Source organism: Dreissena polymorpha, chromosome 2 (genome assembly GCF_020536995.1).
Source record: "Dreissena polymorpha isolate Duluth1 chromosome 2, UMN_Dpol_1.0, whole genome shotgun sequence".
Lineage (NCBI taxonomy): Eukaryota > Metazoa > Mollusca > Bivalvia > Myida > Dreissenidae > Dreissena > Dreissena polymorpha.
Window position 1 is genome coordinate 147493502 of NC_068356.1, and position 17934 is coordinate 147511435.

Here is a 17934-nt window from a genome sequence, read left to right on the forward strand (position 1 = left end):
CAAATCTATTAGCAACGCATTTGAACTAGATCTTTAGATCATTTTGAGCTTACATAACGGTGTTCAGGCGGTAACATTGTGGTATTCATGCTAGTAACATTGCGGTGTTCATGCCAGAAACATAGCGGCATTCGTGAAAGAAACACCGCGTTGTTCATCCCAGTTATATATCAGTGTTTATGAAGGTAGCATAATAATGTTCATGCCAATAGCATAGCGGTGTCCATACCGGTTTCGTAGCGCTATTAATGCCAGTAACATACCGATGACCATGCTTGTATAATAACAGAGGTCATGCCGGTAACATAGCGTTATTCATGCCCGTAACGTACTGGTGTTCATGCAAATAACATAGCGGTGTTCATGCTTTCTAAGCGGTGTTGATGCACGTAAAACAGCGGTGTTCAAATATTGACGCATGCAAATTTATCTTATTATATGTACTTTTCGCAGTATTTGCGGTCATACGGTGTGCAACCTGTTAGGAATTTGGCATCATTACTTGCCTAATCGAACTAAATTTGAGTATCTAAACGCGGTTATACATATTTTAATATCTACATTTTCGAAAATGCACTTATAAAGGCTGAGAAGCATTATATAGTGTGACTTAAATTCAGTCAATTTATTCACATCGTGTTAGATTTATTTGCCTATATTGTAGGACCAGTATGACCAGCAGCATAAATGTTAACAACACACGCCCCGTGTAATGCGGAAATGGATCTCTTGTGGTGTGCCTCCAGCGAACCCCAAGATCTGACTGCACATTCGCGAAGTCCGGTCAGGAGCTACCCTGTCCACTATAAAGTCACGAAAGGTTTCGTGGTCTTATTTAGAGGAAAGTCTAAATATGCGGGAATGCATATGTCATAAGACCCATTATCGCATGACGCGGTTAAAATTAAGATAGTTTGTTATCAGCTTTTAAAGTACCGATCCAATGCACTTTCATACCAAAACCTATCAGCTAAAGAAAGAGTTTAACCTTTGTAAGAACGAAAACCAGAAGCGCTGAATTATATCAGGTTGAATAAGGCGCTAAGACAAATTTTCAATTGTTACAAACATTTGCGGACGAGTGGTTGTTAAAATACCGCACATAATGCAGTTTTCCACACACAATTAATGGACAACATGCTTTATACATGAAATTCAAATTTCCTGCAAAAAATAGTAGTAGTAGTAGTAGTAGTATTAAGAGCAGTAGTAGTAGTGGTAGTAGTAGTGGTAGGAGCAGGTGTGTAGTAGTAGTAGTTGTTGTAGTAGTAGTAGAAGTAGTAGTATTAGTAGTAGTAGCAGTAGTCGTAGTTGTAGAAGTAGTAGTAGTACTAGTAGTAGTAGAAGTAGTAGTAGTAGAAGTAATAGTAGTAGTAGTAGAAGTAGTAGTAGTAGTAGTAGTAGTAGTAGTAGTAGTAAGAGTAGTAGTAGTAGTAGTAGTAGGAGTAGGAGTAGGAGTAGGAGTAGGAGTAGTAGTAGTAGTAGTAGTAGTAGTAGTAGTAGTAGTGGTAGTAGTGGTAGTAGTAGTAGTAGTAGTAGTAGTAGTAGTAGAAGTAGTAGTAGTAGTAGTAGTAGTAGTAGTAGTAGTAGTAGTAGTAGTAGTAGTAGTAGTAGTAGTAGTAGTAGTAGTAGTGGTAGTAGTAAAACAAGTTGATGGAAAGTAGTTGACTTCGGGTTTTTTAAGGACTCCGGTAACTAAGAACGGCACTAATTACGGTCCATCTGCCATATTATAAGATACCAGAAAGGAACCTAATGGCGGCTTGTTGACTGGATGAAGAGCAAAATAGAACATGGATAGAAATGATCACGGACATGATGAACGAAGGTTAAACAATATTGCTTAAATTGCCAACAGGCCCCAGATGTGGAAAGGAACGCAGAGAGTTGAGCTGGAACTGCTGCTCCTGAAGTACATTAACAGAGTCGCTCAGATCATGGATGAGAGTGGTGTGGCCATTTGTTCGGATATTATGTTGCAGAAAATATTAATGCGTCAGTGTGAGATAGCTACAGAGTTTCTACACTGGATGAATAGTGAAGGAGGTCAGGCTGATAGTCTACACGATATATTAATGAGTATGTAATATCGTGCAATAATCGTCGTAACTGAGAGTTATACAAGTGTTTAAAAAGTCCGCAAAAAACGACATATGTTTACACGAATTATTTTATCTCTGTGTTTTTTTTTAAACTGTGACATAACGGTATATTCATATTGTTTATTCTTATGATAGAAATTTAAGTACAGATAGATTTAATAATAGGGAAATATTTTAATAATATGTTTGAGTAATTAATTAGTAACTGTTTTAAAGGTTATTTACATCAATATTTCTATCTTATACGTAAACAAAAGTTAAAAGTTTAAAGTGATCAAACTATTTGAGAGTTCATCTTGTAAAGTAGCTGTATGTTGCGGGTATTGAGGAATTAACATTACAGATGTCTTCGGATGGGGTATGTAATGAAGTTTGAAAAATTGATTATGGAAGTATGGTTTCATTTCTCCAATGTAGTTCAATTATCGGGAACATCTGTTGATTTGTCTTAGTTCTGACATAACAAGTCCAAATTCAGATATGGTATATAATGAAATTTAAATAATTGAAATATCCAATTTCCCAATGTACATAACAAATGCAAGTTCGGATTGAGTGTATATCTTAAGGGTATCGGGGTTTACTTAATTGATCATAGCAGTGTTAGGTTTCACACTACTAATGTGGTTTGTTCATAAGAGAACACCTGATTATATGATCAAGTATGTTAATGAAATAAGGTCTCCTATTCACAAAGGTTATTATCCACACATGTTCATCACGAACATATTGGTCAAACGTGATAATTGTATATTGCACTTTTCTGCTGTGACATGTGGTACAGGCATGAGCGATCCATCCAATCAACAAGGGTTATTCGAAGGGGTGGGTTTAGAAAATCGTCCAAAGAGAAGAGTCAACCAACCAAAAATGGGATAGGAAATATCTAATTTTTATGTTTATGTACCTTGGAATAAAATGCTGTGTTATTGTGGTAAGAAGGGGATTCTGCGGTTAGATTTGGAAAAGAACTTTGAGAGTTGTCACGTCTTCTTCACGTGGTGGCCATGACGGCCGCCGAGCTGTAAAATTGAATTTCACGAACAATAGTAAGCGTTGTGTTAGAAATTATTTAACAGAAATAAATCACGATGAAAACAGAAATGAACTTTGTTTGTTACTGTGTGTTTTCCACGAACGATACATAATTACGTAACAAAACTGATGCTTAACATCTGCAAAAGTTTTATATTGACGAACATCAGTAACCATATGTATGATACCATTGACCCTTTAAACGGATATTTGCCTATTCATCACCTTTTTAAAAAAAAAACAAGTAAATGATCGTTGCTTTTCAGAGTATTTTAAGGATTTGTAATATAATGGGTCACTATTTTATCGTTCTCATCATTAGTTATGAGAACGACGTTGTATCAGCCTGTTCTGCAATTAATAAAAATGCAGAGACAACGGATAAATACCATGTGTTTTGACAATGGGATATTGCGTTCAAACATCTGCAACGTCAAAACACGTATAAGAAGAAATGGAATGCATTTTATTCAAATTTATATTATACAGATACATATAACAAAATGTATCATATCAGTGTTCTACAATATGATACAAATATAAATAGTGCGGCCTAAGTTATCGTAGTGAAAACCTATAATGTTTTAAATACAGTGACGTTTAAATACAATTACCTGCATTGATATTTTCTTGTGTATTACTTTTTAATTTGACTAACAATGTTTAATGCATGTTCTAGATGTATATTAATTTTACATTTGTGAAAGCTTTGATTTATTCTGGGCTAGTCGCATGTTCTTCATGTTTGGTATTTACTGTTCCAAGGCGACCCAAGCGAATATTGTACATGTATGAAATTAATCTTCAGAACAGTGTATAGAGGTACTGGACATACATTAGCTCGTAAAGTCGCAGTACAGACCCATGCCCAAAGGTCGAAGTTAAGGATATGTATGTTAGTTTGATGCTTTTTTTGTAAAAATATGTTTGCCTTATTCAATAGCAGTGTAGCCATAACGCAGCGTTCAGTTTAATTACTTTCAATAGCTCTTGGTAAGTTGGTGTAGCTGTAATATGCGCAAATAAATATGCCAGTATCAGAAAACTTCCCTTCTCGAATTCAATGTAGGCAATTAATAGGCGCAATCATAATTTCATGGCAAATAACTCACATCTGGCTGGGAAAGGAGCCCGCGATCTTCCAATGTGTAGTGCAGCGTTCTACCAACTAGGTTAGCTCGCACGGTTAAAAACTAGATCTAAAAATACATTTGTTGTAAGTCAAATATAAAAAATATATAGTATCATTTTTTTTATAATTTTAAATACAGTTTGACGGTTTTTATTTTATATTGCCACTCTTGATATAGTTATGGTCCCTAAAACGAATGCCCTTGTTGAGCCTCTTTCTATTATTATGTAATGCTCATCGAGCCTCTGCAGAGGTTATGGTGTGAGCAGCGAATGGCAACACTGCAAGCAGACTGATATGTGCCTGTCGGATACAATATGTGCCTGTTAAATGCAAATGTATGTTTCCGTGCAACCGAAGGTGTCACCGATTGGTATGTCCCAGTACACTCGAAGTTGACACCGCTCAAAGTTCGAAGGACCGGGCGTATATCTGTTGGTAGGAAGTTTTGAATAGACCGAATCGATCACATGGATTCGTGTACAGCGTTGTAATCTTTTCAACTTTATCTAATGACATCATGTTTGTCCTGATCTTCATTTAAATGTCCCACATATGACAGGTATGTTTTTGCACTCGTCTTATCTTGCTGAACGCCGCGTTTTTTACTTCATTTGTTTGCCACGATGCAGAGTAGCGAACCGTAATTTTAATCGAGGATTTCAAAGGCGACGTTTACACAAATAAACTTGGATATATTTTAATACCGCGTTAGTATAAATGTAGCATTGCTTTTCTTTACCAATACATCGATAAGTTTATCTCAGTTCGGGTTTGTTTTATGCACATTAATCCTAATTTAAATATTTCAGAGTGTCAGACATTTAGGAACCGAACAATGAACTGATCTTTATAAGGACTCTTATTCATGCTATGTAAATGTTTGCATTTGATTAGATACACACTGATTTATATCGCTTAAATGTCAGAAGTACACAAGATATGGACTAGCTAGCCTTTTTGATAATCGAAGTTGAGTCGTAAAGCAAATTTAAATCGAGATGTGTTTCTTGTCATTAAGCGGGTAATGCATGCGCGTTTTGATTTATATATGTAATTATACTTTGTTCAAATCTATTACATTACTAGCATACAAGGATAACATACATAAGTTATGTTTAATTTAAGCTGTACATTAATAGCATAATACAATATGAGTATCAGTATGCTGCGGATATAATTACTTATATAAATTATATTTTGTAATTCATCTAGATGGATCAGATGGTAATCGGTGGTTTACTATATGGAGTGTATTTTTCATACGTTTTGTCGTTGTCATGTTCTGTAAAGATCAAGGAAGAACATATTTAATCTTATCGGTCAAAATTATGGCTCTTAAAAAGACTTTAAAAAGTAAGTGTGCTGACGCATTACAAAGTAAACACTGCTATCCTTATCGAACTTCTAGCTGATAAATCGCCATGTCATATACACACTTGTTTAGGGAACATAATCAGAGTCATGCGGTATGTTTATTAGAAAATAATTATTAACTGTTCATCTATGCTAGACAGCAAATAATTCAATTTTACTTGTTATCAATAAATTGGATAAAAATAAGAACAAATACCAGGTAAGATAACTACATTGGTGAATGTATAAAATATTCATCACGAATACATTTAAATAATGTCGAATCGACACAATTCGATTAAACTTATTTTCAGTGATAGTAAATATGTGTATATTGTTTCATTTTGTGACTTTATTTTATCGGATTACTTCTTGTTTAATTATAATTTATAACATTTTAGACACATACGAATAAACTTAACGGGTTTACCATTCGCCACGGTTGCAACATATCTAGGAACATTACGCATTGAATCTGTTTATATTAACAGCTTATGATATCTTTAGCTTTATTTTTATGTTTCACAATAGAGTACAGGATCTGTTTATTTCAAAATGGAGACCTGATGTTAATGACACTTCATTACTATTTCTTTACAATGAATTGAAGCCCATTTTTGAAAGAATCATCTACTTGGACAAAATAGAAGATTCTAAATGTAGAATCATAATAGCAAAATTAAGATTATCTTCTCATGTCCTATTTATAATACTCGAATAATCCAACATGCAGTGATATGTAATCACCGCATCGATTTGACACGAGCTACGCTGACGGTTAAACATTACAGAGACTGATTTGTAGTAGTGTATAACCTTTGTTTGATCGATATGGGAGGTAACAACTTGGACCGATTCGTCTAGTTTCGAAATTCATAGGTGAAAAGAACAATTAGGGTGGTTTTATTTTATAATTTCCTCCCAAATTATGTTGTTTATAGTTTAAGGGAAAGAATTCTTTGTGAAACGAGAAGGGTAGTTATTAGTGAAAATATATCATTGATGAACTCAATTTTTATTTTGATATTAAAAGTGACTTCCTTCATTGTAAAAAAGAACATACAATAACATACAACATGTGTTGATATAATTTAGGTTTAAAGCTTATTTTTCGAGTAATCAGATTATACTTTTAATTATTGTATAAACTGTGTACAGATAAATGAGTTGATCAAATAAGCTCAACACTATTCTCAATGTCTTACATTCGAATATACATTTCTACAAATAACCGTTTCTCACATAATGCGGAATCACCTCATGGGTATATCATAAATAACTGAATTGGATGTTTTGAATACAATTGTTTGAGTAGTACAAATGACTGTCTGACTAACCGACCGACAGACACGCAGACGCTGTCATCAGAATATACATAAATTGTCAATTATAATTGCAAATTATTTATATATCAAGCGGGTGATGAAACCTATTGAAAACACAGGTAGTTAGCGTGTGGCTATGATAATAATTAGTAAAAACATAATTTTGAATGATAAATAATCAAACTATAACGAACAATCACCGTCTCTGAAAAACAATTCACTATCAAATATATACATAACGTTTAATAAGACCGAGTTCATGGAAATCGCTAGAAGAATATGACTATATGGCTATGTCTATATTGTATTGCTCATTATAATCTTATTCTGTTTTCATTTCATTAATACAATGTTTCAGTCATATCCATCATTCTGGATGAAAGATAATGATTCTAGAAACAGTAGTTAATACCCATATAATCGCTGCACACTCGACGAAGTGATGGCCGTTCAAAGCGATGCATGCTATTTTCGGTTCATTGTTAGTTGAATACCTTGTTATGTATATTTGATAGCATCATGTTTTTTCCAGAGAAGTTAATTTTTCGTTGTAATTTGATTATTTTTCATTCAAAATGGTGATTTTTATAATAATTATCATAGCCACACGCTAACCATTGTGATTGAAATTTATTATTTGGGAATCTAGTTCTTATAACGAAAGTTTCTTCGATATTGTAACGTACATATGAAATTACTAAACTCATTTTATGAGATTAAACACATGTCCAAAATAAATGAGGATACATTTCAACTGCACCAGCAAGACAAAAACCTTGTTCTACATTGTGATATGTGATAAGGAACCACTTACCACACTGTGAGACTATCAACAAATTCGCTATGAAGACTCACGTACATAAAACACGCACAAACATGAAAAGTGATATCACCGCCTTGGAACGGTTTATGCAAAATAATTTGGGGTTAAACGATTTTAAGGAGATCCATGCTTCACATGTTGCCAATACTTATTGATTTGACATGCACTGGAACATGCAAATAAGCCCATAACAAAACGATTAAACCAAATAGTAAATCAAGCGATAACATTTAAATATAATAACAATGTAATTACTGAATGGTTATATACAGTTTATAACACAAGATTCGTCATTTCGAAGGCACGATAAAATGAAATCGAAACGAGCCCCAAATAAATCTCGCCTAAACTAAAAAGCTTTAGAGACATATCATCAATCACTTTAACAGATAATCGGGTAAACATTCAGAAAGACTCCGAAATAAGGCTGAAAAAGACCAAAGTCCAATTCTGTGTTTAACATGTCTACCTTGAGCTTGATCAACGGTAACTAGTTTAAATTGTGTTTATTTGTCAGAAAAATATTACAGAAAGTTTAAATTGAAGAATTATAATTTAATAAAAACCTTCATATTTTATCGGAACATCATGTAAACTACGATTAGTAAAGATAATAATAATAATAGTAATAATAATAATAATGATAATGATAATAATAATTAAAATAATAATAATAATAATAATAATAATAATAATAATAATAATAATAATAAATATTTTTATTTTTATTATAATAATAATAATAGTAATAATAATAAAAATCCCGGCGAATTATATTGGTTTGATTACGTACAGGTGTAATGTCAACATTTTTCGCAATCTTTCAACAATACAGAAGAGATCAAATATTTTATTCACTTAAGCATTTAACGGCTCGTCGTGATCACTATTATAACATATTTATAGATTCATCCATGCGTAAACAAATATTAATAAAAAAAACAATGCATGAAGCTTGAGAGTGTTGTTTGTTTATATAAACAATACAAAATACATGATTACGCACGAGGATTGTTAAATATAACTAATTTTAATTTTCTGTCTTGAAATTGTTCTATTTAAAACTTCATTCTTTAATAAAACTACTTACAAAAACGTTTACGCTGCCACAATATTAAATACTTAGTGTTGTTATACAACAAGTTTAAGTTCGTATATGTTGTTTTTTAAATACCCTATATACTCGCTTTAATATCCCTCCCAAACAATAGCGTATCGTTTCAGCAGCTTAAATCAGGCGGATAACATTCAACACGGGGAATATTCAACATTCATAATTAAGAATACCTACGATATATGATGCATGTCTCTTGACGATGGATGGATATAGGTTTCACTACAAACTTCTTATCATCACATGCGATTATGTTTAGGCTACAGATAATTATTTCACTCATTTTCAATTTAAAATATACATTCGCCTTGTGCATTGTGCATTGGCCTTGGACAGTAGATGAACCCTATCGAAATTCGATTAGGTAAGTAAAAGGGCAAGGTCACTGTCACGAGAAGTGAGAAAATGGTTTCCGATCAATAACTCGTCAAAAAATTGACTGATTGGCTTGATACTTTACGTGTGCATTTGCATTAGACAGTAGATGACCATAATTAAATTGGGTTCACTATGGAAAGCTCAAGGTCAATGTCGTAATAAGTGTCAAAATCTATTCTGATCAATAACTCGTCAACTAATTGACCGATTGACTTGATATTCCACATATGTACTGGCCGTGGACTGTAGATGACACCTAGTTATATTACTATAATATTCTCACCCCAATTACTATAACAATGATTTAACAGTAGTGCATAATTCTGTGTCAACTAAACCTTTATATAAGTGGCTAAGCCACAGGTATGTGATAAGATTAACTCTTATTGTCAGTTTTGTTGCATAAAATCCTTTATCAATGCCTTTTTTTTTGGGGGGGGGGGCATTTGTTAGATTTGCCATTGTGTAACGTTAATGTGTTCTAATGTGACTTGTTTAATTATAATTAATCGAATCATATACCAATTTAAATATAAGTTCTAGAAGATATTACACTATCATGCACTTGTTTAGTTTCAAATGTTGACGACATCAATTGATAAATACACGAACATTTATGAAAATTGTAAACTAACGCTTTGAAAACCCGGTAAGGTATTTAAATAATAAAACATTATATTCAAATTTTACTATTTCGTTGTTGGTATTTGTAACGAAATTGACATGCACTGAAAGCTATGAGTTTTCGGTTAAGACAATATTAAAGTAATGCCCTTTTAGAAAAAGGTTTAGCAAGTTTTATGTTTTGATGGAGTTCCATTAGCATAACTTACATTCAGATAGATATCAACGCTATAACCGTTGGGTACGGTATTGTTTAAATTCCCAACACATGGGTACAATCAAATAAGTACATCACCCACATAAATGCGTGCAGTGCTAGTTATAAACGTTGCTAAATTTAAACAATTACTATATACGAATCGAATCAAAATGATGTAGGAGCATACAATTTGCAATTGACACGTAGTCTTATATAATTAAATGAGTATGCTGGTAACATGTTTGCAGATCATCCAATTACTTATGCACATATAATTATTTAAAGTTTGTATACAATACCTGTAATGGATTATCAATACAACAATATTATTCCATAAAATGAATTGCCTAAATAACTGAGTGTGCGTATTTTAGTAGATAAAACAGTAATCGTTATTGTATGGTAAGACATGATGAATATTTAGTGATTAAAAACAAGATAATGACGTTCGATGCTATGTTGTATGTATGTAATCAATTATGTTAGAATTAAATACACAACTAAGCTTGTTTATAATCAATGCGCATTTTACAAACATAATTGTACAGATGGCGGAAGGTTACCCATGGCGTGATACGGCGGAGCATGGAGGTATCCCACGTAACAGCGGCCTTTACAGTCGTCACTCTAAAGTAAGAAGTGGTTTATGTGCAGCTCACGTAGAAGTTGTCAGTTCCGGTGTATGTGCAGTTCACATAGAAGTTGTCAGGTCCGGTGTATGTGCAGTTCACGTAGAAGTTGTCAGTTCCGGTGTATGTGCAGTTCACGTAGAAGTTGTCAGTTCCGGTGTATGTACAGTTCACGTAGCAGTTGTCAGTTCCGGTGTATGTGCAGTTCACGTAGAAGTTGTCAGTTTCGGTGTATGTGCAGTTCACGTAGAAATTGCTAGTACTGGTGTATTTGCAGTTCACATAGAAGTTGTCAGTTCCGGTCTATGTGCAGTTCACGTAGAAGTTGCTAGTACTGGTGTATGTGCAGTTCACGTAGAAGTTGTCTGTTCCGGTGTATGTGCAGTTCACGTAGAAGTTGCTAGCACTTGTGTATGTGCAGTTCACGTAGAAAAAGTCAATTCCGGTGTATGTGTAGTTCACATAGAAGTTGCTAGTACTGGTGTATGTGCAGTTCACGTAGAAGTTGTCAGTTCCGGTCTATGTGCAGTTCACGTAGAAGTTGTCAGTTCTGGTTTATGTGCAGTTCACTTAGAATTTGCTAGTACTGGTGAATAAGCAATTCATGTAGAAGTTGTTATTACTGGTGTATATATGAAGTTAACATAGAAGTTGTAAGAATTAAGGAATGTGATGTTTACATATAAGATTTAAGTACTGGTGTGTGTGTGCAGTTCATGTTAAAGTTTCAAGAAGTGATGTATTTGCAGCTACTTAGATATTGAAAAATAAACAAACACGTGTTTGTGCAGTGCAGGTAGAAGTTGTAAGTTCTGATGTATGTTCAGTGCTCGTAGAAGTTGTAAGTACTGATGTATGTGCAGTGCTCGTAGAAGTTGTAAGTACTGATGTATGTGCAGTGCTCGTAGAAGTTGTAAGTACTGGCATATGTGCAGTGCTCGTAGAAGTTGTAAGTACTGGCATATGTGCAGTGCTCGTAGAAGTTTTAAGTACTGATGTATATACAATGCACATAGACATTAAGACTGACATTGTAATTACTGGTGTATGTTCATGGCACATATAAGTTGTATGTTTTGGTGTATGTGCAGTGCTCGTAGAAGTAGCAGCGATAGTTGAAAGTACTGGTGTTTCAGCAGTGCACATAGAAGTTGTAAGCACTGGTTTATCTGCAGTTCATACACGTTGCATGTACAGTTGTATGTGCAGTTCACATGCAAGTGTAAAGTAAGAACTGATGTATATGCAGTTCACGTAGAAGCTGTAAGTAATGGTGTATGTGCAGTTCTATCAGAAGTCGGTTTCGTAAAATACTATTATACATACATATTTCAAATACATATATCAGTATTTGATGTGAAAATAACATTGCAGAAAATTGATAATGAGTACAATTTACTTTCTTTTTTACGTTGTGAATTTCTTCAGTAATAAATGTTTGTATTAATCAAGCTCTATGCGTTGATGTTTGTTTTGCATTGATCATCTGATTATCCTGTATACGAGTCAAATTTTTACTTCGGGATAAACACACCCATTGCTTGATTGTTTAAGCGTAAACAGATTTAACATATTCAGCCTGTTTTTAGATGAGTTTAATGTCTTAAGAACATATTGTGTTATAACATGTATGGGTTCGTATAGGACGCGTAGGCTTGGATTGCTATGGACCGTTTCATATTGTTTAAGGAGCATATTATGATTTTCTGCAATTTGAATGTTTTCATCACTATCAGGTTCAGTGTGAAAATGCCTCACTAGAGATGTGCACTCTGATGAACTTTCTCGGTTATGGGCCTCCTATCAGACAGGCACGGAGAGACGCCTACAGGGAACGTGATAGGCTGATGAATGCTCGATGGACTAGTATCATAACGATGATCACTACTGGTAGCAAGGCAGAGGGGCTTACAGGCTTCTATGAAAGTGACGTGGATACGATGTATGTTGTAGAAGGCATCATGTGTTTAGAAAATGGTGTTGATTCTGACAAATTACCAAGGGAGACTACTGTGTTTACATTAAACACCGGCGTGTGCTACCACGGACACTCTAGGCTTAATTTACGCGAGCTTTATGGCGACATTATTCCATCAATAATTCGTGATGCTCTTTGTAAAGATGAAAATGGGGGTGTCTTCCTGAGCAGTGCTTTATTTGTTGATGCTGCTAATGACAGAACATCTGTGCCAACCGAGATGCGCCATGAACGTGCAGGGCCATCACTGCCGATTTCAACAGGGCCATTTCATACAGACAATGTCTTTTCTTTACGCTGCCATTGTCCTGTCATACTATCGAGATGGGCAGAGCGAACTCGCCATTGGCCACCACCGGATATCGTTCGCAAAGTCGTAACTATGGGATCATTTGTGACACCTGTTGGTTTTAAGGGTAGTGAATATCAACATGTAGAATGGAGGATTTGTTTTAATACTGGGGAGAATGAACTTATGAGCAGTCTTAATAACACCCAGGTCTACATTTATGTTTTATTAAAATTGGTTGTTAAAGATGTGTTAAAGCCAGTAAAGAAAGAAATTACATCATACACAGTGAAAAACATTGTATTGTGGCTTGCGGAGAACAATCCACAGGCACAGTTCAATGAAAGCAGTTTGTTTTATTGGCTTCGGGAAGGATTGGAGAAATTAAGAACGGCAATATTAAAGATCGAACTGCCATATTTTATGATACCAGAAAGGAATCTAATGGCAGCATGCGGACTGGATGAAGGACAAAAATGTACATGGGTAAATACTATCACGGACATGATGAACGAAGTTTCAAATACATTACTAAGATTGCCGAGGATACGAAAGGCAATAATATCGCATCCAGAGCCACTGGTGTGGTATAACAAGAAGAGAGTTGAGATGGAACTGCTGCTGTTGAAGCTCATAAACAGAAGAAGACAATGCATGGATATGAATGGTGTGGTCAATATGTCGGATCCTATGCTGCAGGCGATAAATAGTCGTATAGCTGATTTAGTGATAGAGGTCCATACGAGGATGAATATGGAAGGAAGTCGTTTAAATGTTCTGATAGAGATACTAAATATGATGCTTATGTAATTGTGTTGTAAATGCCAGTTATTCCATGCAATGCTTATTTCCAACAATGCACTACAGAACGTAGTTAATTAAGGGCGTCTAAACATAACATATATAATTATGTGCTCATGCGTGGTTTGATATTTGGTAATATCAATAGTGTTTAATTTTCGTAATTCATTTAATTGTTCGGACGTGTATTATTTGATTGTTAAGTTTTGTTTGTTAACTTAAAAAACGGTCCGTACACTTATAAGTGTTAACAGTCATTACGTACCGAGTAAATGTATAAATCGGTAACTTTATAAATTCATGCTTTATTTCAGATAAACTTTGTTAATAATATCTATTAATTGTCACCCAATCTTATTTGGAGTGCTCTGAATTAATCCAACAAATGTGAATACTTATAGAATCTCTGGCATGCGTTTTTTTGTTGTACGCACATTTGTTTGACATGCGTTTATATACATGCATTGTGCCTTTTTTCCGTTCACAATAGTCCTTGATGATGTAACAGAGAAATTTGGTGCGTATGACCGTTTAAACATTGAGCTATACATATTAATATGCATATGTAATATGGATCGTGAAATGCAGAGTATCGAAAATAAATGTGTGTTAGTTGATATAAATTACATCTTAATACATTATTAACGACACCTGAAGCATTCGTATGTCTTCCTTTGTTTATCGAACCTACTGGTACGATGTGGTGTTACTTTCATTGGTAAAGTATGCCATTTGAATTATCCTGCATAATGAAGCTGCGTCTAGGTTTTAAGGCCTGCGAGGCTTAGAAAACAAAAAGCCTTGGCGAGTGCTTTTTCGTTTTCGTGCCGAGCATGATAAACCTGATCTATAATCAACACTAATCTATTATTCTATTTATCCCACTTTTTATTTTGTAAACCTTTTTGTTTAAACAAAATTAGTTTGACTGGATAATGTCGCTGGATTTATAAAGTCGTATCGTCGAAATATTGACGTCATTTCCTGCCATTGATTATAGATGATATTTAATCAGCGGGGCTTAAATCAACCGAATTCGTTGTAAAAGTGGGATAAAGAGGCAATAAAGCAGAACCCTCTCGGTAACAAGCAAGGGGTACGTTTTAATAATAATCCACTGTTGTGTTAAACTCACGAAATTTTAACTAGCGAACTGCGTGGAGTGGCGGCTATTAGCGAGGAGGCAATTGACACGTTTATAGAACTCGCGATCAATTTCAATTGAGACATTGGATGGCTTATTTTGATGTTTTGTTAACCAATATCCAACACTGATTGCCAGCAAAAATAAAGTATTTATAAGTCACAATTTTATCAAGAATTGCATTCGTAGTTAAAATCTTGTCGAGTTAACGTCTTTTTTGTTCTATCAGAAATTAAAATCATTGTTAGTAATGTACGTGATCCACGATGCCACCACCACCGTATGAGGCAAGTTTTATTTAAGAAAGCAATTAATTTAACTAATTTAATAAATAAATATTAATATTAAAATTAAAACAGAATACACAAAGAAACATACCATTTTTGAACGATACGACGCGAACGTAATGTAAGCGACCCAACTAAAAATAAGGTAATGACGCGTAAAAGAATATTGTGTAATTCTTTAATAAAATACTTATATTCTTTCACGTAGGAAAAATACATACAAAATATAACAAACATTTACAAAATAATTAAAATAAATGAATATACATATACATGTTATTAAGAAACAGACATGTTATCAACACAAGCGATCTCAAATTACTTCCGTTCTATAGAGAGTAGAGATACGAGCGGTATGACATTATTTACGTAATCTTTATCATTTAAACCACTTTAGGAGTTTCGGTTAATCGGTTACTAACCGGTTACGGCAACAGGTTAACCGGTTAATGATTTGTGTAACCGCTTGCATCCCTATATTTAATACATGATGTTCCGTGCATTTCTGTCGTAATGATGAATATTCAACCTTTGAGTAATTCAATTGCATTAATTTAATAGATTTCGTTTAATCCTTTTATATGAATTGCGATGCTAAATATTTGTGTTAAATGTTTATTTACTTTAGTGTATGATGTGACTGTTTCTCTACGTTGTGTATTTACCGTCCAAGGCGGTGACCCCAACACATACTGTACATCTGAGAAAATAATCTTAAAAACATCGTGTAGAGGTTCTGGTCATACTTTTGTTCGTAGAATTGCGTTAAAGACACATGCCACAAGGTCGAAGGTCAAAACATGGTCATAAGCATACCATGGATTTGTTTGTTAGTTTGTTTTTGTTTGCAAGAATTTTCCGCCGTGTTCTAAAATATTTCATTAATATCACAGCGGTCTGTTAAACTGTTAACACGTGTCCTGTGTAAGTTGGTTTATTACTTCTAAGTGCAAATACTTACGCCAGAAATTGAACACTGCCCTACATCAATCACAGGTCAGGGAAGAATGGACGTACAAATAATGTCAATGACAATCACAACACACCGGGACGGGAATCGAGCCCACGATCCTTAAATGTTTAGTCAAGCCTTTAACCATAATGGTCAATCCATATGGCTTTCTCGTTAGCGGGTTCGCTGCTTTTTAACAGTTTTGACTTACCAAGTCGGTTCTTAGATATCACATCATCAACCTTAACTTTTCTACTATACAACCACCAATCTTTGGTTCTTCAACCTTACATTATCTTTGCATACATCAAGCAATCGTGGTTTTATAGATATTGTAATATCAATCTTACATTCTCTATTTATACATCCAGTAAATTTGTGTTCATAGATATCGAAATATCAACCGTACATTATTTATTTATACATCCATAAATCGTGGGTTCTTAGATATCCCACTATCAACATCACATTCTGAAGTCAAACATACAGCAACCTTACATCCTCAATTTATACATCCAGCAATCGTGGGTTCTTAGATATTAAATAATTTAGGAGCGATTGTCCGGTTGGCAAAATAATGTAGGAGCGACTGTCCGCCCAGTAAAAACATCGTAGGAGCGACTGTCCGCCCTGCCAAAACATCGTAGGAGCGCCTGTCTGCCCTGTCAAGTTTAGCGAATGAGCGATTGTCCGTAGGAGCGATTGTCCGGGATTTATCGCAATATCATCCTTACATTCTCTATTTATACATCATGCAATCGTGGGTTGTTAGATACCGCAATATCAACCAAACATTAACTATAAATGCAGCAATCGTGGTTTCTTAGATATCGCAATATCAACCTTACATTCTCTGTTTATACATCCAGCAATCGTGGGTTCTTAGATATCGTAGTATCAACCTAACATTCACTTTTTATACATGCAGCAATCGTGGTTTCTTTGATATCGTAGTATCAACCGTGCATTCTCTATTTGTACATGCAGAAGTATTAATAGAAAATGTATGGTTGTCACCTTTTCATTTCATATCATATGTTATCAGACAAACAGGCAGACAAAATAGTACCGGTATTCAGGCAATCGGACAAAGCGACGGCTATATTCCAATACCACTAGCACAAAATATGTATCCATCATCAAGTTGATAGTTTTTATTTATTTATGTACGCCACTACGGTACTGAACAAGTAAAACTAAACCAATCTCTCAGACATATTTACAACTTATAACATATACAACTAAAAATCTCATTGCTAAAAAAGGTCCCAACAATAGATACACTAAGTTTGTAAAATCAGCATCAATGTTTGATAATAGATAAATATCTTGATTTTACCAAATCAACATAAAAACCAACAAAATTGTGTCTTATTTATAAGTACATGCATTCAATATATCATTGCATTTAATAAATTAATTAGCATGTGTTTACCCACTATACATGACTGTGCTCTGTGACAAAGGGGTTTAATGCATGTGTGTAAAGTGCTGTCCAAGTCTTTACAGTCTGCACAGGCTCATCAGGGAAGGAACTTTCTGCTTTTATATGTTTAGTTTACAGAAAGTCTCTCCTTAGCAAAAATCAAGTTTAGTCGGGAAGTGTCGTCCCTGATTATCCTGTGCAGACTGCACAGGCTTATCTGAGAGTTATTTTACGCACATGCATTAAACCACCTTTTTTTACAGAGCACGGCCCAATTATTAATGAACACTACAAATCAGTTAACATTCTAAAGCTGAATGTGAGACAGTGTGAATTGTAC

The 17934-nt window shown here is 34.4% G+C and overlaps 1 protein-coding gene across 1 annotated transcript in view; it reads left to right on the forward strand.

The window, feature by feature from the left end:
* The first annotated feature begins 5745 nt into the window (after positions 1-5745).
* Positions 5746-17934, forward strand: part of LOC127869375 (uncharacterized) — a 319605-nt gene continuing 307416 nt past the window's right edge. The window contains exon 1 of the mRNA XM_052411890.1: positions 5746-5845. The gene's annotated coding sequence lies outside the window, so the exon portion shown is untranslated. The remainder of the gene's footprint in view (positions 5846-17934) is intronic.